The 23,716-nt window shown below is 39.7% G+C and overlaps 1 long non-coding RNA gene across 1 annotated transcript; it reads right to left on the reverse strand.

The window, feature by feature from the left end:
* Window positions 1-1,874: 1,874 nt before the first annotated feature.
* LOC146768294 (uncharacterized) lies at window positions 1,875-22,891 on the reverse strand. Its single transcript, XR_014952750.1, has 2 exons — window positions 6,896-22,891; window positions 1,875-2,006 (listed from the first exon to the last, which is right to left on the reverse strand). It is a non-coding gene; the product is annotated as an uncharacterized LOC146768294 (long non-coding RNA).
* Between the last annotated feature and the right edge of the window lie 825 nt (window positions 22,892-23,716).

The following is a 23,716-nucleotide window of genomic DNA, read 5'->3' on the forward strand; positions in this document are numbered from 1 at the left end:
AAAACTTTCCTAAAGAATATTTAGTGTCATTTTTTACACCCTGAAAAAAGACTGAAGCCCAACCCCAAACAAACAAGTAAAGAGGGTTTTTTTCTGCCTTTTTTTTTTTTTTTTTTTTTTTTTTTCAGCCTCAGGAGATGCAATTTGCTGTTCCTTTCCGAAATAAAGTACAAACCCATTGACTGCAACATGAAAATTTCCAAGAACTCATTTGTTCAAGAACACATTTTGGTTGTTCACTAGGTGCTTGACTAATGGAAAATAAAGTTTGGAACAGAGGCATTCAATTTTGCAATTAATGATTTATCATATCTATTCCTTGAAAGATGCTTATGCCTCAGCAGAACTGATAGGCAAGTAAGGCAATAGAAACACTTCTAATGTGAGGCACAATTTCACTCCTAATTTTCATAGCAGCCTATGTGCTTATCCTATTTATTTCATTAGTAGATATTAATTAGTACTTCACAAAAGAGATCAGACCTCTTAACGCTAACTTTCAGGTGGGGAAAGAGATCAACATTGAAATACAATGTTGCCCAACAGGATACGGTTTGGCCCTCCTATACACTGAGGCACTTCCTATACAACCCACCACATTGTATTTTTTCTTGTTTCGATTTCCTGGCTACAAACTTGATGTCAAATGCACGAATAGAGATAATACATGGAACTATATGGAAGCCAGCTATAACTCAAATTCGTGGTGCAGGAGAATCAGAGCCTTTAGGAACTGAGTTTTCTAGGTTTTACATAAATAATATAAAGCAAGAATATACTAGAAGTTAACAGAAGAGTATAATCTGCCACATCTCTCACCAAAAAAATAGCAAATCTGACTTTATCTTATTAGAAGTGTCTTCATTCATGTCACAACATGCAGTTGTGTCTAACACCATGAGGAAACTCACAGTGAGGGTGTCATGTTTGTGCATGCCCGTGACAGTGCATTGTCAGATAGCACTCAGGAGATACCTTTGCCTCTTGGGTGCCACAGATGTACAGGCAACAAAACAAAGGGCAACAGATGTTGTTATTCAAAGGGTGCACTTGTGCACCCTTTGCAACTGTTTGCAACATAAGGTTTAATATTCTTCAAAAATGCTCTGATATTGACTTGAGGTTAGTTAATTAATTAAACACTAAAAAAGGCAATTGCTGAGAGGTGGCTAGTTCTTTCTTATAAAAGTGCATATTACCCTCAGAGAAAGTTTCCATGTAGACACATCTTAGGTTCTGTTGTGGAGAAAGCTAATGAAGAATGGTCAATAAAAAGAAGTTTCTTCCATTAGCCAAAAACATCTATGCACATCAGCCAGTTCAACTGCGACTCTATAGCTACAACAAATACAAGCTTCCTTAGAAAGGTGGGGAGATTGAACAGTGTTTGTTATACTTGTTAAGTATTTATTAACAAAATACTTCAGTGTGATGATAATTTGTGGTGGAAGAAAAAAGGCAAACCCCATCATTGCATTAGCTAAAGCACACTGTATCTCACCATAGGCAGCTTGGAGAGCCATCAGCCACTCCATTTATTTCAGAAAGGACTGTTAGGAACCTCCCTAGGAAAATGGCTCATTTCATTGAAATTACTCTGCAAATCAAGTCCCTGATGTTCACAAGCATGAATGAACCCTGATACAGCCCAAGAAAGAACATTTCATTCTCAAGCTGTATCTGAATATAAGTACCTATCTTCTTTGAAATCCCATTCTAAGAAGGGAGCAGGAAAATCCTATGGAAAGGTTAGCACTCTGATAAACTCATAAAACACTGATGGCTTCTGTGGCTTGCTGAAACCACAGGCACTTCCACATCACCACATCATGACTGTGCTATGGTTATTAGCAAACTAAAATTAAAATACTTACTCCGAAAAGGGATCATTTTGCTGTTTCATGCTGTCAAATGAACCTGCAGGTGGGCAATGATATTTCACTGGGGGCTGAAGGTGAATGAAAGCTGAATGCTAAATTCAGCAGTATCATAGGAAACCAGGGCATCTGAAACCAAAACAGATGATTCTTGCAATGACTAAGTATTGGATTAACAGCCAGAATGCTTCACCAATTTAATTTTTTTTTACCAATATTATATAAGGAAAGTCTCCCTGCTCAGTTCCAGCCAATCAAATAGTCAGTCAAATGAGTAATTAACTCCAGACCAGGCTGATGGTGTATAGGTAGCAAAGAAATCACGCTATTAATATGGCATGCAGATTTCAAGGGACAAAACACTAATTTCAAGCATCCTGTTTTCTCTTTAGCAGAAGGTTACCTAGCTTGCAGTATATGGGGCATCACCCAATTTTAACTTTTCTGTTGCAGTGATAGGAGGGAAATATGTCACTGCCATTTCTACTAACCTATCTCCATATCAGAAATTAATTAACCACAGAGATGCAAGGATAGTAGTTTCAGTGAGATTAATTTACAGGTCACTTTAAAACCAGTTTTGACAGCAAGATAAACTTGCTGAAAGAAGGGACTGTCCTGGCTCTGTTTTCTCTGTGCTTGTAAAAGTGTCACATACCATGTGCCACAGGGAGGAGGGAGGCAACAGAGAGGTTGATGCTTCCCCAAGCACATCAGGGTGGTATATGGAAATCTTTACTCAGACTCAGGATGAATAGAATGGAAACCATGAAAGCTAAAACTGCACACATCCCAGCAAATTACTCCAGCCACTCCTGGAGAGCACACGAACAAGAAGATATGTCTGCTGGTACCTGGGCGCAGCTCATTCACCTGGCAGCAGAATATTCAGGCTCCTAACAATAGGGATACAATGACTTCCATTTTTGCCAGGTAAAGGCTTGCTAGTAAGGAAAAAAAAAGGGGGGGTTGTTTCTTGTTATTTTTTAATGTGCTCCACTTTTTAAACTTTTTAAGTAAAAATGTTTTATAGATGAACATGGGAGACACGTTACAAGAAAAGCGCTGTTTGCAGGATCATTGCTCTGCTTTTCCCCACCAGAGCTGTTTGCAGAGAAGAGTGGCCGTGAACACTTTTACATGAGCAAGCTGTGTATTTCTATCACACTTTGCCAGACTAGAATTCAATCTGAGTACACTGTGAAACAAGGGCTGATGGCAGGCAAGTAATTCATTCCCTATTCTAGGCTGTTTGCTTCCAACAAGTCCATTTCATGGGATAGTTAACAGATCCTCTCATGATAAGGATGACTGCTGAAAGCACTTAGGCTGATGTTGCTTTAATACCAAATCTATATTGAGGTGTTTGACATGAGTAGTGCCATACAAAGGAGCTTACAAAGGCTGGTGGAGTGGAACATGACATGAAACCTAATAACAACATTCCTCTGTTTCTGAAATGCCAATGAAATCTCTTTATGCTCTCAGTATTTTTAAATATGATGCTTTCACACAGCATTTTAGTTAGAATAAATGTAACTATGCTTTCAGATTAATTTGCTGAGTAAAGATTTCACTTTATATATACTTTATATATAAAGTATATATATATATATATACTTTATAAGTATACTTTCAATTCTTGAAGCCCTTGCATACCTAACATATTCTTAGTAACATTTATGTGGTATAATATTACTGCACTTTATTTCCTTGAGGGAAAACCACCTGAAAAGGGGAAAATAAATACCTTGATATGACTGGTTTATTGAGTATGTCCTGATTTTATGTGATATGTAATTGTTTACATAACAAATATTTATAATGCAGGCAATAAAATATTATACAAAGCTTCTACGGAGAAGATATTTTCAAGTATTAATGATGAAAGTCAAAGAGTTCAAACAATTCTCCAACAGAAATTTTTCCTTCTGTTTTCCAAAAATGCTTTTGACTTAGGACCATCACATTGGAAATCCTCCTGGGTGTATTCACAAACATTTCTGGAAAATCTCCTCTTTCTCCTTCCCTGAAGGTCATTTAAACTTCATTTCTGCTTGGATCCTTTGAATTCTTTTCCAAACCACTGTGTATCTAAACACAGCAGGACTCCCATAATATGTGATCGACCTAACTATCAGAAGTTCTGAGTATTGTGATAGTTGATTCATGAACCACATCTTTAAAAGAATAAAAAAAAAAAAAGAAAAATTAATTCAACTATTTGGTTTTAAGCTCTTTCTGTAGCCTTTATTTTCACAAAGATATACACACACAGTTCCATGTCAATTGGTCAATAGAGAATGACTTGCTTGCTGTTATGCTGCTCACACTTTCACCCTCTACTTGCATTAGCATTAATACTTTTTAATTAAAAAGTATTAACTGAGCATATGGTTTGCACTGAAGGCCAAGACCTGTTTTAACTCATACCTAACAATTTGTTAAGGAGCATTGAAAATGATCCTACACATTGTAAAGATGATACATTGAATTGTACCATCATTATGGTATCTGTATGTATGTCTAGTGAAAACATATAATGACTGCTTTCATCAATATTACTTTGCTGCATCAACTGTCTATAAATTGCACTTTCCTGTCACCATGGAAGAGGGACAATGCAGAAACCCAAAGTGTCAGTGGTGGCTACAGTGCTTTGGTTAAAGCTCATGGAGATAAGTATATCTCATCTCAAAATAATTATTAGGTTTTGGCAGCTTCCGTGAATTTTGAAATATTGCTCACAAAGTGACCCAGCCAAATATTATTTGGGGTTCTTCAAGTATCTGGCACTTTGTCCATGAATAAATTTTCAAATGTTCCCACATATGCTGTGTTCATAGACCAGTTAGTTTAGTGTTGAAATTGCATTCTCTCCACAGCCCCCACCAAACACTGTGAGTCAAGTAAAGAATAACAGTTTTATGTTTCAGATCTGCAAATGCATCCTGAGATTTTGTAAAAGCCAAAAATCTAATTCTAGGAATGGTAATTAGTAGGGGGATAGCTGTATTTGTCAGCCAAGCATTAATATAATTAACCTGTTTGCAATTTCACATATTCATTGAACATACAAACATCCAAGCCATAACATGCAATTCCCTGAGCAACTGCTGCTTATCCCAGTGCTGACCAGTCAGAAGGAGTGAATTCAGATCTGTTGTGCTGAGTTCTGCCAACAACATCAAGGTGGCTAAAAAAAAATTGGAGGAGGAAGAAATAAAGAAAGTGTGTGTGGGAAAAACGCTTACACAGTCACAAAAGGGACATGGTCATGACAGGTGACCTACATGCATCCATCTAGATGCAAATCAGTTGGTCTGTCACACTCTGGGAGGGAACAAAAAATCTGCATACACACCAAATACTTCTACCTTACACCATGGCCAAACCAAAACAGATGACAAATGTCAGGACTCACATGAGATACTGAGCAACAGCTCTAAAATGTCCAAGAGGCCATGCCTTTTTCCTCCTCCACCTCAGATTAAATAAACTTACATCCTCACTGGAATCCCAACAGGCAATTGCCACACTGAAGTTCCACTAGAACTCAGGTAATGGTGCTGGAAGATTGTTGAACAACTTCCAATCCCTATATTAGTGAAACTATATTCTTACATTCTAAAAAAGTTCATGGCCTCAGTTAAGTTGGAATATAGTTCTCTGTGGCCATCAGTCTGAATTTGTCACAGTTCCTTCATGGCAACTATAGAAACTGAATCACAAAGCATCGGGGGAAAAGCAGAATCCCAAAAAAGCCAGTGAGTCATCCTACTGTGCCCCATTACTTCAGGAGGTGAGCACTATTCCCAGTACTCATGACAGTGAGCAAGCCTGACTCGTCCACCTGATTTTTTCCAACACTAAACTCAGAAACCTTCATGAAATCTTACTCATGACAGTGGGCTTAGGGATTGATAGAACTGATATAGAAACTGTTGGAGTTTAGGAGCAGCAGTCATCAGAACTAAGAAAAACATGCAGTGAATTTATTGTTTAATAAATTTTTATGTTCCATGGTTTTCTTGGGAAGTCCCCACAGGAACCTAAGGGTTCTTTTGCACCTACTTCAAGAGGCTTGATACTAACTTTGTTTTTAGTAAGTATCTAAATGAACAAAAGTAACAAAACAGCACTTTTGTCTGTGTTTCAGGAGTAGTAGGTGACAGAGTCATGTTTTCATCTTACATGCTGTATTTCAGAATACATCCAGCTGTGAGACTCTGAAGAAATGAAGAAAAATTAAATAAAGAGAAAAAAAATTACTTTTCCAGTAAATAGTATAGAGCTTTTCCAATAACTCACTACCACAGCACTATTTCCTTCCTTACTGGTATTTGGTACTGACAATGCAGTGCAAATTAAGAGAAGAAAGCCTTAATGCAGACAGAATCATACAGAATTGGACTGAAGCTTCAGCAGGACATTAAAGAAGCTACTCTAGAAAATATAAAAATATATAATATATCTTTGAAGTAATACATCTCCCAGCCATATCATCCTTCACAAGTGGAGTCTGCAGAACAATCTATGAACAGTAGCCTTTTGCAACTCCTATTTGCTTTCTGAATTTCTTTTTTCAGGGTGGATCTGAGTGACAGAAAACACAAACTACATGTGACCCCTTTGTACTGGAAAGGAATGAAGAAAGCAGCAGCAGCAACCAGGCCCCTTTCCTCTACCCACTGAAACAAGTCTCAGCATGGCCTTAATGTTGCAAGTTTCTAATTAAAACTAAGAAAAAAAAAAAAGTTATATATTCACACCCAATCCAAAATATGACAATGAAGAAGGTTTTCAGGCTGTGAAGCTAAAACATCAAGCTTCTTGCAGCTGGGCTGAATGGATTTGAGAATCCCTTAGAGTCAGCATCAACCATCCCTGATGCACAAGCACAGCACAGTTTGAAGAGATTTGTGCTTAATTTGTGATTAAAGGCTTGCAACTCACAAAAGAAAAATAAGCAGAGAAAGAAATAAAGCTTGTCTGTAGACAAATAGATTTCAGCCTACCTGCTTTTAGTACTTCTGTCCATAACTCTGGTGGCTGGTGCTTTTCTGTGCCAATAAAACTATTGTTGAATTGATTGTCTCAGTTGCTAAGGAAACCAAAGGGATGATGCTAATGGATAATATTTATGACACTGGGAACCTTAGGAAACATTTGCCATGTCACAATTTACTTAAAATCTACCCTGAGTCTTAGCATAGAAAAGAGAACTAGATAGGTTTTTTTCCCTGTCTCTCCTCTGACATTTTATTTTTTATCAGATACTTATAGCTTTATGCTTGGTTTGACTCTCAGCACCACTTTATAGTAATTTTTCTATCTTTATTTCAAAACACAGGAGTCAGCTCAAACATATTCATTCTAATTTTAAGCAGTGGAGTCCAGGATTTTTTTAAAGCATCACACATGATGCAAAATAGAATTTGACTTTGGGAATTCAGAGGACAGAATTTCTCCAGAGGACAGAATTTTTGAATCAAGAACATTGGATTTTATATGCTTCTACCTTTGCTCTTATGAACTGTAAGTTATGGAAGATTTTCATAACAGATGCAGCAGATCTCATAAACCAAACTGCTGTGTTACAAATTAGTATATTTTCAGGAACCTATGTTTATATTTAAAAAAAATAATCTCCACTAAAAAGCGACAGACTTTCTAAAGGCATTAAAAAAGCACCAGGGAACTATAAGTTATTTTTTCTCTTTCCACAAGCTATATGTTCACAGCATGAGTCATCTATCAAAAGCAACCACACAAGTCTGAACTTATACCAGTGAAGGATCAAGCTCCAGGCACTTATTTATTTACAGAAGGCTCGAGGAGTTATTTCTGCACTGGAGTCTCAGATGACCCATAGTCAGACCCCTTGTTGCCATGGAAATCTCACAACACCATTCTCTGCTTTGCTCCCTTCCAAGATCCTTCTCTGCATCCCTGGTGATCCCTGCTTGTCACAGCTTCCCTGGGTCCTTCATTTTGGGCAGACAGCAGCTGCTAGCAGGACTGGAGCACGTTTAACCATGTCTGGCACTTCCAAGTCATAGGAAGGTCAAAAAAAGTTACTTTTTAGGATTATGATATTTAACTGAATATCTTCTGCCACTTTACATTCTCATGCACTCAGACTTCCAAAGTTGTGTCTCATTGCTTAATAATAAAGAAGGAAACAGAGAAAGTAGTCTCCTCCTGTGCGGGTGAGAGAGTAGGAATTAACAATAATTAATTAATCAACAATAATTTGTTCCTGGAGAAAGGAAAGAGAAATAATATCCGATGACTACTCATTCACATGGGAGAGCAAAACACTGAGACTATTCAGTGACAGCTCATAAGGTGCATCCAGAACAAAGCAATATAAAATCCCCAAAAGACTCCTAAAACACCAACCCCCCAAAAATGTTGCAAGGCACAGGGAAACATACACTCCACCCAAGCACACAATCTCAGAATCTCTTGAGTTTGAAGCGACCTATAGAGATCAGAGTCCAACTCCCTGCTCTTTGCAGGACTACCTAAAACTAAACCATGTGGCTTTAGTTGCTTTTTGCAAAATCTCTGTAGAAGAAAATTTCTGCATAATGGACAACAATTATTCCTCTTTTTTTTTCTCTGTTGCACCTATGCTTCTACTTTACATTCTCCACTTCAGGATAATATCTTTATTTGCACATGAAAAATACTGCTCTTTCCTAATAGAGCAGATAGGAACAAGTGCCTAAAATAAGCTAGAGAACATAAGAATCTGAAAATTTATTTGAAGATGAGTACATTATAACATCCCAACAAATACAGGGCATTAAAATCATATAGAGTACTTCCCTTGGCATGACCTGGTTGCAGACATTGACCCTAGATGATATCTGAAAACATTTTAAAAAATAATATTAGTGATTATTCTTCATACAAGTAGATAATTTCATTTTCAGAAAGATATCACAATTTTACCCTGTAAGCATTAGAACTGCAACCTACCAAGATAAACTTATTTGAAGCAATTTCAGTATGAGACCATGAGCATCACCATGTAAGTGAAAGGGGGAAAAAAACAGTCGTGACATTTTCAAGTCAGCTCTAGGAAAAACCATTTGAAGAAAACACCTTCTCACAACTGCCCAGTGCTGCTGTTCACCTTTTAGTCTCCTCTGTGGCCTCAGGAGAGAAAGCTAAAACCAGTGTTCCTGACATTTTTACAGTTTGTGAAATTTAAATAGCTCTCTGTTCAAGATTAAGGGATTTTTTTCAGTAGTAGTAGTCCCAGCATTGAAAATTAGCCCATTCCAATTAAGGCTTCAACTAGAAGTAATGTCTCCTTTCAGGGAATACATGACATTTTAAATTAAGAAACATTCCAGCTAGGAAGCCTATAAATCTTCCCAATTAACTGTATTCTCTACTAGTTTATGATTTTTCTGTTCAATTTGACAATCCTAATCTCCCACAGAGTGCAGAAATGGACGAGACCTGTATGGAAGCTGCTTTCCACGTGATGTACTGCAAGGGGATACAGACACTCTCTTTGACCATACTTTTATTTCACAGATCTGAGCCAAATGGCACATCAAAGGCCAGTACTCTTCACTGCCATCAGGTGAAAAGGTTTCCTGTCTGCCAAAAGCATCGGTGACGCATTTCTCACTCTCCACAAGGAAGCTCTGTGACAGCAACACTAGAAACACAGCAACAAAGGATTCTCACACAGGAGCACTTTGCACACTTGTCCACAGATTATTCTTCTACAAATCAAAGCTTTCAGGGAACACAGTCAGGGTTTGTCTTAGGAAGCAGTGTCACACAGTGCTGATTGAGGGTGCCAGGTGAGGTAGGCTGGAGGAAAAAGCAAGTACACCTGCCAGGAGCATTAAAAGTAGCTTTCCTCTCTGTTATATAGATGGGTTTATTCCCTTCTAATATGTTGAGGGTAGCTGAAAAGAACTGCTAGGAAGATATAAAAGAGACATCTGTAAAAGTCACAAATAGGGAGAAACATAAGCCAAGCACATGGCACAAAAAAAAAAAACCAAACCAACAAAAACAAAACAAAACAAAACAAAACAGAACAAAAACAAAAAAAAAAAACCAGTAGCTGAAGAGATCACTGAAAGACCAGTGTCAAAAGCTATCATCCTAAATTGGGTGAGGCAAGCTGGGGTATTGTCAGACACACTGTAAAAACAAAGCCAGATGAAGGACCATGTTGGCTAACTAAGTGTGATCATGGAAACATGGAATGGTTGAGGCTGGAAGGGACCTCTGGAGATCATCTAGTCCAACCCCCCTACTACAGCAGTTTCACATCAAGGTGAATTTTTAGTATCTCCAGAGGAGACTACCATCTCTCTGGGCAGACTGTTCCAGATTCTGTCACTCCTACAGGAAAGTGGGTTTCAGTTTGTGCCCATTACCCCTTGTCCTGTCACTAGGAACTACTGGAAAGAGCCTGATCCCTTCTTCTTGAAACCCACCCTTAGGATATTTATAAGAACTGATAAGACCCCCATTTGGTCATCTCTTCTCCAGGCAAACTGGCCCAGTACCTTCAGCCTTTCCTTGTAAGACAGATGCTCCCCCATCCATCTTTACAGCCCTCTGCTGGACCTGCTCCAGTAGTTTCTTCTCTTCCCTGAACTGGGACGCCCAGAACTGGACACAGAATTCAGATATGGCCTCTCTAGGGCTAAGTACAGGGTCAGGATCACCTCCCCTATCCTGCTGGCAATGCTCTTCCTAATGTACCCCAGGATCCTATTGGACTTCTAGGCCACCAGGGCACCGCTGGCTCATGGACAGCTTGTTGTTCACCAGGACCTTCAGGTCCTTCTCCACAGAGCTGTTTTCCAGCAGGTCAGTCCCCAGCCTGTCATGGCACCTGGGGTCATTCCCCCCTCAGATGCAAGACCCTGCACTTGCCTTTGTTGAACTTCATTTGGTTTCTCTCCACCCATCTCTTCAGCCTGTCCAGGTCTTGCTGGCTGAGAGCACAGCACTGCAGTATGTCTGACATTCCTCCCAGTTTGCATCCTCAGCACCTCTGAGCTGCTCACAGCCCTCTGAGCTCTGCCATTCAGCTAGTTCTCAATCCACCTCACTGTCCACAAACTCATCCCACACTATCTGAGCTTACCTATGAGGATGTTATAGGAAACAGTGTGGAAAGCCTTGTTGAAGTCAAGGTAGACAACACCCACTGCTTTCCCCCATCTATGCAGCCAGTCATTTCATCCTAGAAGGCTTTCAGAGCAATCAACATGACTTCCCCTGGTGAATCCATGCTGACTGCTCTTGATAATCTTTTCCTCTACATGTTTAGAGATGACATCCATAATTAGTTGCTCCATCACCTCTCCTGGTCATAATGAAGGTGAGGCTGTAGTTTCTGAGTCTTCATTGATTTTTGAAGACTGGAGTGACACAAGCTTTTCTCCAGCCCTCAGACACCTCTTCAGTTCTCCATGACCTTTCAAAGATAATAAAGAATGGCTTAACAATAACATCTGCTCAGTACTCACGGGTGTATCCCTTTGGGGGCCTGTAGATTTGTGGGTGTGCCCCATTTGGGCCCATCAATTTGTGTTGCCAGATTTGCCTAAATGACCTCTAACCCAATTCTCGTCAACCAAGGGAAGGTCTTCCTTTCTCCAGACTTTCTCCCTTCCCTCCAGGGTCTGGGATTCACAAGGGCTGGCCTCAGCAGTAAAGACTGAGACAAAGAAGGCATTCAGTAACTTTGTCTTCCCTACCTCCTGTGTCACCAGGGCACTCACCTCATTCAGCAGGAGGTTGTCATTTTACCTATTCTTCGTTTTGCTATCAATGTACTTAAAGGAGCTCCTCTTGTCCTTGTCACATCTCTGCACACCCTGACATCCCTTTATTTCTCCTAAGTGGTTTGTCTCTTTTTCCACATTTTGTAAACTTCCTTTGCCATGATCTCGTTGCTAAGCCACACAAGTTTTCAGCCAACTTTGTGCATCCCTATGAGTAAGCAATCAAGCAGTCTTGACCTTGGAGGAAGTGATGCTCAAGTATTAACCAACTCTCTTGGACCTGCCATAATTCAGAGGTGTATAATGTGATGCAACTTGAAGCCATTTCCATGGGACAGTGTGTTTAGGAACTAGAAGGTGTCAGCACCTATACTGGCTCACAACACAGAGAACAACATGGACTGTCCCACAGATACAACCATAAAAGCACAACCAAAATATTTTACAGAGATATTTTTAAAAAAAATTTTGTAACTGTAAGAGGAAAACAAAGTAATTTTCCCAAGGCTATTGTCCCAGGCTGAACTACTAGGTGGTGTTGTGGAAAGTAAAAAAAAAAACCACAAAAACAAAAACAAAAACAAAAAAAAACAACCAAATAACAAAATATATCACATATCCTCTGAAAATGCACCATGTGTCACTACCTTCCATAAGAGTAGCATGAAGCAGTTGCTGTTGTGTGGCCTTTGCAAACCAAACACTATTAGTCTACCACAATTGAGAACATACCTGTGCTGCCAGCTCTGCGGCCACTGCAGCTGATCTCCATTTATGAAAGTAAGACAAAAGACTCCCTTCCCAAGAAGCTTTGGACTTCAGAAAAGGTAGGTAGTAATGGAAAGGGATATTGTGCAGTCCTTTTAACCTGTATCCTGAATCCACAAGTTTTAAGACTGCCTGTATATCAGGGCTGCCTCTCAGAGCAATCTATATTTAGTAGATCCTGGACAGAAAGTAAAAGAGACAAACATATTAAAATTTCTAATTGAATACAAATAAAACAACCAAAAAACCTAAACCACAAACAAAATAAACAAACAACAAAGCCCAAAATCCAATACCACAGCACATTTAGTAACAACAGAAGTGCACCACCAGGTAAATGAGTTTGTGTTTACAAAACCTCTAATGCTTAATTAGGTCTGTTTAGCACTAAGCATTACTTGCTGATCTTAATGCATCTTCTTCTATTGATCACACTGCAGCAACTGCTATTGCTGCTATGTGAAAATCTGTACAGTGATAGAAACTTTTCCACATAAGAACCTAAATGAGGGTGTTTGCCCCATTAGGAAACAGCCATGTTCTAATTAATTTGTAGGAGGCAGAAAATGGATAACATGTGACTCTAATCTTACAGAATCAAGGGAAAAAATAAACCATATTTACTTGTATTTCCCATACTAAGAGACCATCTCTACATATTTTCAAAGTGTTTACCACCTCTTCCAGAGGCACATCTTCTGTAGGTACCATTCACTCTGATGTTGAACACAATGACATCTCAGACCTAGAGGCAGACCACGTGCATGACTCATTAAAACAATTATGGTCCTATAAATCTAAATAGAAAAAAATAATAATTTAGGATAAAGATATCTAGTTAATCTCTACCATGATTGCAAAAGCAAAAATTCTTTTATTAACCAAAACCAATGGAAATATTAAGTCATATTTCAGCACACAACAAAGCAAGAAAAACAACATAAGAGATTTAACGTTTCTAGCAACAAAGGTCTGGCAACTGCTTTGGGTCAGTGAGTCTTATATCTTGTTAAAGTTTAAGCCCCACTTAAATAAGTGAATAAATGAGAAAGAAAAAACCAAAGCAGCTATGGTCTATATAAAGTTTTGGGAGTGTAGATTTCAAAATTGGGAAATCATGGATAGGTAAACAATGAATCTTGCCTGGACAGGGAAATTATGACTCAGAAAGCGATTACAGTCTCAGGACAGTTGTTTTGTGGGACATTGCCCAACATCCAGGCTCCATCATAGGATCCTATTATTCCCCCACCTGACAAAGAAGTAGCCACAATACATTGTGGAAATGATGTGGACCTGCCTAAGGGAAAAGGGACAGCAGGAGCATGGTACGCGCCCTTGTCAATGGTCAAACTGAATGGCAAATAAGTTAGCTTAAAACCAGAGCCTTTAAGAAAATTCCTCTGTTTCCCTCTTGTCAGAGGCCTTTCTTACTTACTTAAAGATGTTTCTATAAGCTGCATATGAAGCATTTTACTTGTAACAAAATTTTTCTCACCCCTGAAGTCTTCCTAGCAAGTTCCTCCATCCATTCTGAGTTGCAGAGTCTCACCTAAGCAGAGCGGGAAGTTTCCTTGTGGGAGCTGAAAGAAGTCCAGGGCAGCCCCCACCCTAGCAGCCTATTTCTTTTGAAAACATGTAAAATTTGTAGCAGGTTACGTGTTTGCAGTTATTGCTTCCCACTGTAAATTGCAAATTGCCAGGATTAATCTCCAACCTTAATGTGGAGATGGGATGAAGTGCTAAAAGTGATGGGACAGAACAGAAGCATCAGAGAGGGTTCCCAGTGTTCCATGGCCTAGGACCCAAGAGGTTGGAATTGCTCCCCACATCACAGATCAACCAATAACTGTGTATTTGCCTATTCAGAGCATTGGACTTCATTGACTGGTTTTCCAACATGGAGGGAAATATTCAGTGCCCCAGCAGATATAAATGTCTTGGTCTGAAAAGAAATCATAAGAATGTCACTTTTTCATTTATTGCACATGCACTCAGACACACATCTGGGCTCTTTTCTCTTTCCACATATTTTTGTGACTTGAGAACTGCAGCTTGATCTCATGACTCATTTTTATCCGGGGGACAATGAGCATATATGACAGGAAAAACAAGAGGTAATAAAGCAAGAAAAAGTGAAGTAAAATCAACAAACCGAAGAAAAACACTTAACGTGAAAAGTATGTAGTTCTGAAAACAACCTTCAGAATAACTACCCCATCTTACAGCTCTGAGATTTGCTACAGTGGCACTTCATACCTCTCAAGGCAAAATTCTTCATTTTTTCCAGTTTCCCTTAGACTGAAATGTAGCAGAAAATGCATTAGTTGCCCCAATGTGTAGACAGAATGATACTTGTTGAACAGAAAAGAGCCCTAAATCATATAATTTATTGAGAAAACTCAGACAAGAAAAGTAAATACAAATGTTATTTTGATTTCTTTTGGCCCATTAAGATGCCACTATAAAGTTTCCAACTAGAAGAACAATCTTTTCTCCCCTTTCTTTTTCTCAAAATAAATTAGAGAAAAAGCTGTGACTTGGTTTCATCAGGAAAACATTGCACTTTTCCATACTGACTAGGTCCTAGTATTGGAAACTTCAACAAGAGGGGCAGCATGTCAAAAATACTTCTTATCAAGAGAAAAAAGAAATAAACAAAAAGATGCTACATTGAATGGTACAAAAGTTGTTGAGATTTCATACTAAAGCCTTAAACTTTCAAATTAAAGCAATATTTATTAAAGCAGACATGATTCCTTTTGTAGGGAAGATGTGCTGAAAAGCTGGGGAAATAATTTTGTCATATCCAGAAAGATCTTGGAAAACTTCGTCTTTGAGTCTCACAATGTTACTTTTCAGACCATTGCAAATCATTTAATTAATTCCCCCTCCCCAGTCTTTCATCAGGCCTTTGGCAGTAGGTCAACTGCCACTCATGAAATGGCAAGAGACAGATTCAAGTGCCCAAGAACTCACAACAAACAAGGCCCACTTGGTTTACACAGCAAGGTTTACAAGGTGTTCAGAAGGAAAAGAGGAGTCAGGGCACCACTCAGGTTTCTTCATTGTGAACAAAAAGAAGGTGGTTGAAGAGTGAAAATGCATGAAGGTGAAGGATGGCCATCTGCCACCTCTCCTCCACAGAACATATTTTTCAAACTCCTCCCAACATATAGTCTCTGGATTTCATCCCAGCTTTTCCTTATGTACACCACCCATGCTGGCAGGTGCTTCCAGCATTCTTCACTGGATAGCACATGTTATTCACAGCAAATCAACTCACAGGTGCTCAAGAAAGAAGAATAAACAGTAACTCTCATTCCTGACACCTCAAAAAACAGCAAATTGATTCTGAGTCAGGAAACAAGGATGAGAGCAGTGGAAAAGCTGAAGGCACAAAAGACACTGGCTATGAAAGACAGGTACAGTTTGGAACTAAAACTCGCTGATGTGAATTTTTACCCTTGGAAATGCACACATCAGAAATCCTATTCAGTGGCCTTAATCCTCTCAATAACACCCAATCCCAGGAGAATTGCTGATGCTCATGGAAATTGCCAAGGTCTAATGCCATAAGGATCCCATGCCTTATATCCCAAGTACTAGGGAAACTGTGTGATTTAAATTATATTGTGAAATCAAAAATGCACAGCAGCATCAGGATCAAAGGAATGTGCAATATGGATTTTTTGTGTGTGTTGGGGGGGTTGGGTTTTGCTGGGTTGGTTTGGTTTGGGGGAGGGAGAAGGCTACAGGGGGAGGGAGTGCTTTGGTTTTTTTCTTTTTTAATCTTATTTTTGAAATGTGCTGTCCGTATCTCATCCGAGACAGCTGCTCACATCAAGGAAGCTGCCTCAGTGTTGTAATGCTTCCAAGATGACATGATCCATACCTCACTCAAATGCGATAATATCTGTGGGCAGCATTTTCCTAAAGGAGAAAATTAGAGACACACACTCACTCTGTATTGCCTACAGAGAAAAAAAGGTGTTTTTTTTTTTTTTTAATTCTAGCACTGTGAGCTTAAGAGTCACAGCTCCTAGGTGATTAGGACAACATCCATAGTCTTGCTCTTGGGCTGGAAGCATTATTTCCTCACACATTCCATAGCCACAATATACATACATTGAATATTTTTGCACTATATGATGCCAACACAGCTTCACAGCTCTTCCACAGTTACAAGACCTTCCTGACCTCTAACACAATTATAACTGTCATTCCTTTTCTGCCTCCTGCCTTTTTTCCATGATTCTCTTTCATTCAGTATAAATTTTCTTCCATCAGTGCCCATGGTAACATCCACAGAATTTGCTCGGGGCTAGAGAGTGGCCATGAACAGCTCCCTAACCATGGAAACCTGCCAACATTTATCACAAATATAAGATGTTCCACAGAAGTAAAAAGCACAACAGTGCTTCTTTAACTCTTTTGCAGATCCTTGGCACATTGTGGTAGCCAGAGCAATTTGTAAACATGGCAAACTGCCTCTCTTGCCTTTTTACATTTATAAGCATATGGATGCACTGAAATGATATGCTCAAAGATTCTAAGATTATAAATTAAACAAAATAGTTACCTTTACATTAGCTATCAAATAATATGTGGGTCACATTGCTGTCGAAGATGCTATTGTGATAAATATGTACAGCAAACAGTTTCCCTCATGATGAAGAATACACACAAACTGTTTACACTAGAAAATGTTGAAGATGAATGCAGGACATTTAAAACTTGCAGCAGCTATGAATATGAATTTTGGGTGTAGGGGGGTTGATTGCAATTTTTTAGGTAACTTTAGGTATGAAATTGGGATGAAGGATGACACAATCATATTCCATAGAAATAATGTTGATAGCTTGAAATCCTGCAGTGATTTCTTTTAAAACAATCACCAGTCATCTCCCGGAGTGTCTGTTTACTGAGAACATCAAATAATTAAGTTAACAGTGGTGAATCAGAATGAGTAGCAGAGCCAGACTTATTTGGGAAGCAATGAAACTATAATTGGACTGGAAAACATTGAATGCAATAAAACACAGATATGCATGCTGTTAGGAGGTTCCACACAGGGACAGAAAAACATTTAGCATGCAGCAGAGAAGTAGCCTGCCTTGATCTGCATGGGAATCAAGTCCAGATCTATATGCACTTTAGAGAAATGTTCAATAAAGTCCATGCCTGGCTGCTGCAGGATGCTCAACAGTTTCTCCTCTCCCTCAATCAGTTCAAGATAGCTTTTCCCCAGAACACAGAGATTCACATCCCTAACTTAACCTTAGCCACCATTGAACAGCCTTTGCCTTTTTGCTACTTATTTTCATCTGAATGCTTTCTACTATTACCTGGAATGCTTGGTCACCTGTAAAAGTACTTCTCCTTTCTAAATCCCTGCTAATTTACAGGTTATTAGCCTGTGGATGCACCGAGCTTTGAACAAAAGCTTTTATCACAGAGACTTGCTAATGGCTGTGTTTTAACATTACTGCATTCAAGACTGCTCACCAGAACAAAATTATTACCATAGCTGATAGTATCACTGATAATTAGGAGGCCTTATTTTCAGCTCCCCAAAATGTGCAAGATAAAAGTGGTTTGTACAATCCAAGGTATGAATTTAAATTGTTAAACCACAGCAGAGTAAATCTTCCACACATACCTACGACATTTTCCTATCAATTTCTCACATAGGGTTGGGTACAGCTATCTAATCTATCTACATTTATGTAATTACTCATATAGTAGAATGGTTTTGGTTGGAAAGGACTGAAGGACCTTAACATTCATCTATTTCCAACCTCCCTGCCTACCTTTCACTAGACCAGGCTGCTCAATGCCCCATCCAGCCTGGCTTTGAACAATTCTAGGGATGGGGCATTCATAACTTCTAATGGAAATCTGGTCCACAGCAAAGGATTTCTTCCCAAAATCTAATCTAAATCCACCCTCTTTCAGTCTGAAGCCATTTCCCCTTTCCATATTCTGTCACCTCACATCCTTGTAAAAAGTTCCTCTCCAGCTCTCTTTTAAGTGCCTCTTAGGTACTGGAAGTCTGCAATAAGACCTCCTCATAGCTGAGTAACACCAAATCTCTCAGCTTCGTCTTCATAGGAAAGGTGCATCAGCCCTCTGATCATTTTCATGGCCCTCCTCTGGACTTGCTCCACAGGACCATATGTTGATGTTGGGGACCTGAGATCTGAATGCACTACTCTAGGTAGAATCCATAAAAGTGGAGTTTTGGGGGTCTCAGCTAGTTTTCTGGGCTGTGAGTACACATTGTTGTCTCATGTTGAGCATTGTATCTCCCAACACAGAGCAGGTGGATGACTGGAGGAGGCTGTGATACAGTGGGAGCCCTGCTGGAGTGAGGGGGCCCCCACTCCCAGGCTGGAGCAGGCTGTCCTTGGAGGACTGCACCCCTGGAAGAGTGATCCACTCAACAGCAATTTTGGGAGGATGGTTTGCCCTTGGAAGGAAGTCACACTGAAGTAGTTTTGGGAGGACTGCTGCTCTTGAGATTGGAACCACATTGAAGAGGTTTGTGGAAAACTGTCTCCTGTGGGAGGGATCCCATGGTCTCACAGGGGAAGGACTTTTCTCCCTGAGCAGTGGGAGAAAACCTCAGATGATGAACTGACCAAAACCTCCATGCCGTCTCACTGCACTGTTTGTGGGAAAGGGATGAGGCTGGGGGGAAGAAAAGGTGGTTTTTAAGGGCTTATTTTACTTTTCTGATTTTGTTAGTAACAAACTCACTTTGTACCCCTAGTTGAGTCTGTTTTGCCCTTCGCGTGTTTTCTCCTAGTCCTTAACTCATGAACCTCCATTAATTTTTCTCTTCTCTCTTCTGCCCAGCTGTAGCAAGGGAAGGTGAGTGACTGTCGTGGGTGCCTCGCATTTGGCCAATATCAAACTATGACACCATCAAATCCGTGCTCCTCCATTTTACAGACAATGACATGAGGTTCAGTGTCAAATGCTTTGTACAAGCCCAGGTAGGGGATGTCAGTTTTTCTTACCTTATACACTAATGCTGTCACCTCATCAATGAAGGCCACTAAATTTGTCAGTCATAACTTGTGAAACTGTGTTGGCTGTCACTAATTGCAGTGGTACACTACCCCCTGCTCCTTTCCAGGCTGCAGTGTGATCTGAGAAATGCTTGTTTAGGTCTTGGCCTTGAAAACAGCACCTGGACTCAGCTCCTCCCAAGCTTATCAGAAACATTGCTCCCAGGAATTGCTAAGAAGCTGCTATTTTCCTATTAAGAACCTCAGAAAATATTCCACTTGCCTGAATAGCATAACATTCCTGTTCTTACACCTTCAAACTGCTGACCCAAACTGTGGCCAGGATGAAACATTATTACGACCAAAGCCCACTCTCTTGTGACCCTATAAACAGCGGTCCAAAATTTCCCTTTGAGCTCTCCTGGAAAGCAGCTGGCTGCATCCAGCAACCTCCTTCTGAGGAGGACACCTCTCAGAGCCAGCAAACCCTCAGGTTTGCTATACCTGGAAGACTGCTGAAAGACAAAATATCCTGGGCCAACACCTCACTCCTCAAGGCCCGATCCTTCCCCTGTTGGGAGATGTAAAAGCATCCCAAGTGAGTATTTCACTCTGAGAGGACTTTTTCACAGGTACCTTGCTTGCTTTGCCTGTTTCTGTCTGCATGCATGCCCCTGCACATATGCTATAGGACATCTGAGAGAAATACTGCTTTTTTAGATGTTTAAGTGTTGAAGCAGCAGCCTGCTGCAGCTGTCCTGACCTTGATGAGGGCTCTGTCTAGAAGGAGCAGCCTGTCATGTTTATCTCGACTTTGATAAAGGCTCTCTGTTCTCTTAGGAAAGGTGCGTACCAAAGGATTAACTCCAGTCATAAACACCACGTGTGAATGTGTTCCTTTGCCACCTAAAATGCTGGGAGGTGGCATGTTTGAGTGAATGACTGATAAGGGCAGAAACGTCTGCTCTGGGTGCTCAGTGGTATGGCTGTTTTGTCTTTTCTTCTTCACCTTCTCATAACTTTTCCCAAACTTTCCCATAGTAGAAACATATAAATGCTGAAGTATGTGTAATAAAGATGGATTGTGCTAAAAGAAGCAGTGGTGTTCGTGTTTCTTTTTTTCCAAGCTGCTACATTAAGTATGTCAGATCTATATATGCAGGCCTGTAAGTAAGGTTAAGTTACAGTTATAAGCTTACTTAAATGCTGCTAAGTGTTGCTCTTTTGCTAAATTGTTAGATGTAAGTTATGAGCTAAGCAGGTTGAGCTAAGCTAAGTGTCCTTCTGATAAGTTGCTAAGTATAACTTCGAAGTTACAAGTTAGGTTAAATGCTGTTAAGTGTTATTCCTCTCTCAGATTGTTAACCTTAAATTATAAATTAAGTTATAACTTAAGTTGGATATAAGTAAAGTGTTTTCCCTATGCTACATTACTAGGATTAAGGTATAATCTAGGTTAAAGTACTGTTAAGTTTGAGTGTTATTAAATTTTCAGGCTGTGTTCCTTTTTATCCTTGCCCTGATCCTTTTGTCATTGGTACCAGTCACAGTCATACACACACACACATCCCCCTAAATAATTCCCAGTTAATTTCTACTTTGATTGTTTTTTTTCACTGTTGGTTCCTTCCCCTTGTTGTTCCTTAGCTGTCCTGCAGTAGTAGAGTGAATTTTGTCCACAAACTTGTCGAGTCATGTTCCTTAATATGAAATCTGACTTTTGCTCATACCCTTGCCAATGATTTTTTAAGCAATATCAAACATTCATGTGTGACACCAACTGCCTCCTTGTTTTCCAGGTGTCTTAGCAGAGTTTCCAGGAGGCTCTCATTCTTGGCCTTGCCAGGCATCAAGGTGAGACTGACTGGCCTGTAGTTCCCTGGGTGTTCCTTTCTTCCCTTTTTAAAAACAGAGGTTATATTTCTCCCTTTTCCAGTCAGTGCAAACTTGAGCAGACTGCCACAACTTCTCATACATGATTGATAATGCCTTAGCTGCTTCACCTGTCCCCAGGACCCATAGACACAGCTCATCAGGTGCCATGGACTTATGCACCTTCAGATTCCTTAGCTGTTCTCCAATCTGATATTCTCCCAGCTCCTGCCCTTGCCTTTTGTGACTTGGAAGTTATGGCTAGAGACCTTGCTGGTGATGATCCAGACAAAAAAGACATTGAGTGCCTCAGCCTTCTCAATGTCCAGGGTAACTTTTTATCCCAGAGAGGACCCACATTATTCCTAGTCCTCCTATCACTGACATACCTATAGAACTTTTTCTTGTCACCTTTGACATCCCTGACCAGACTCAATTTTCCTGGGGCTTTAGCTTTCTTAACCTGATCCATGGCTGGTTGGACAATTTCTTTGGATTCCTCCCAGGCTCTCTGTCTATGCCTCCACTCTGTAGGCTGCCTTTATATGTTTGTGTTTGTCCAGGGGCTCCTTGATCATACCTGCAGATCTCCTGGCATTTTTGTCTGACTTCCTCTTCATTGGGATGCATCATTTCTGAGCTTGAATGAGGTGATCCTTGAATACTAGCAAGCTTTCTTGGTTCTCTCTTCCCTCCAGGGCTTTATCCCATGGTACTTCACAAAACAGATTCCTCAGGAGGCCAAAGTCTGCTCTCCTGAATTCCAGGGCAGTGAGCTTACTATGTGCCCTCTTTGCTGCCCTAAGGATCTCAAACTCCACTATTTCACGGTCACTACAGACAAGGATCCCCTTGAGTTTCACATTCCCCACCAGTCCCTCCTTGTGAGAAGCATCAAGTCATTGTTCAGTGGAAATTAGGAGATTTTCCATCATAAAATGTGGGGTGCTGCCATTTATCAAATCCACAGCATCTTGTTACACTTAGAAAAAGAAAAACTTACTGTCTCACTGCCTGTTTAGTAGGACATGTAACTTCTGACTAGGATGTAAAAAGCTCCAACACAGCACCACAGAAAGGTAGTCTGTGCCCTTCCAAGCCAATATACAAGCAGAGTTTATCCTGAAAGTGAAATGACAGAGAGGGCTTCAGTAGCAGAGCAGTGGTTTCACTTGTATTGTCAGTTCTGTGACAGTCAGTTATTCTTTATAACACTGTAAAGTCACAGGACTATTACCAGTTTGTGCTTGGTCAGCAATTCAATATTCTCAGCTACTTTCCTTCAAGTCATTCTTAACAGCCTCTGACTCACCAAGGAGAACTAAATATAACTTCTACTTCATTCACTGCTACTAAAGCTGTGAAAGGAAAGCAAGTAGAGGAAGAGCACAGGGGCCCTTACCACAGCACTGCCTCAACTTACAAGCTTCACATAAAACACATTCCTCCAAATGCTCAGTGAGATGAACACCACCATCTTAGAAAGAGTTGCAAAATCTGTAGTGTCAAGGGAACTGCAAAAAGTGGTAAATAGCAATTCACTAGGAAGCACTTCACTGTCTAGGTAATGAAGCTGAACATTTTTATACAGCTTAATGTTACTGCAGCATTTTCCTGGAAGTGCATAAAGACTCAAAGAACATGAAATCTCTTTAGCAGTTTTGGAGGTGTGGGGGGGGGGGGGGTTAATACCCAAGTACAATTTAAAGGATATAATTAAAATATCAATTTCATGCTTTTCCAAGAATCTAGACTCTTATGATTTTACAGAACAAAACGTAGCAGTCAGGCAAGAGAGATTTTCACTAAGGAACAGAACAAGAGTATCAAGACAAAAAATTAATTTTGTACTCTACAAGTTCCAAAAACAGAAAGCAGAAATAAAGGGCAATAGAGTTTCATTATAGGGCTTGAAGGAGAAGGCCATTATGATTACATTTTTCAAAGCTAGCAATGAAAGTGAAAACTATCCTAGTGAATTAAATATCTCAAAAAGATACAGAAGGAGCACTGTTGTCTCTGGTTTCTGTAAAACCAACATCCTTGGAGTAAGATGCAGCACTTATGGAAAATTCTTCCTGGGTATTTTTTCTCAAAAGCACTTGGGAATTCAGTATAACTCCTAAAATATTTTTTTATATATTTATATATAATGTGTATATCTATATAAAATCAAACACAAACTCAGTAGCACTTTTAACCATCTGGACTTGGATTTTAAACATTACTTTATGTAAACCAAGTCAATTACAAGTTCTTGATATACTGTGCAGCCTGCAACCTATCCTTTCATCAGGGTTAGGCTGTATGCATTTGTTTTCAATTTAGAAAGTGGTCCACTTAACCTTGAACTTAAGGAACAGCTATCATGGGGATAATTGATTGGCTACTTTCTTAATTG

Source organism: Lonchura striata, chromosome 2 (genome assembly GCF_050655825.1).
Source record: "Lonchura striata isolate lonStrDom1 chromosome 2, ASM5065582v1, whole genome shotgun sequence".
Lineage (NCBI taxonomy): Eukaryota > Metazoa > Chordata > Aves > Passeriformes > Estrildidae > Lonchura > Lonchura striata.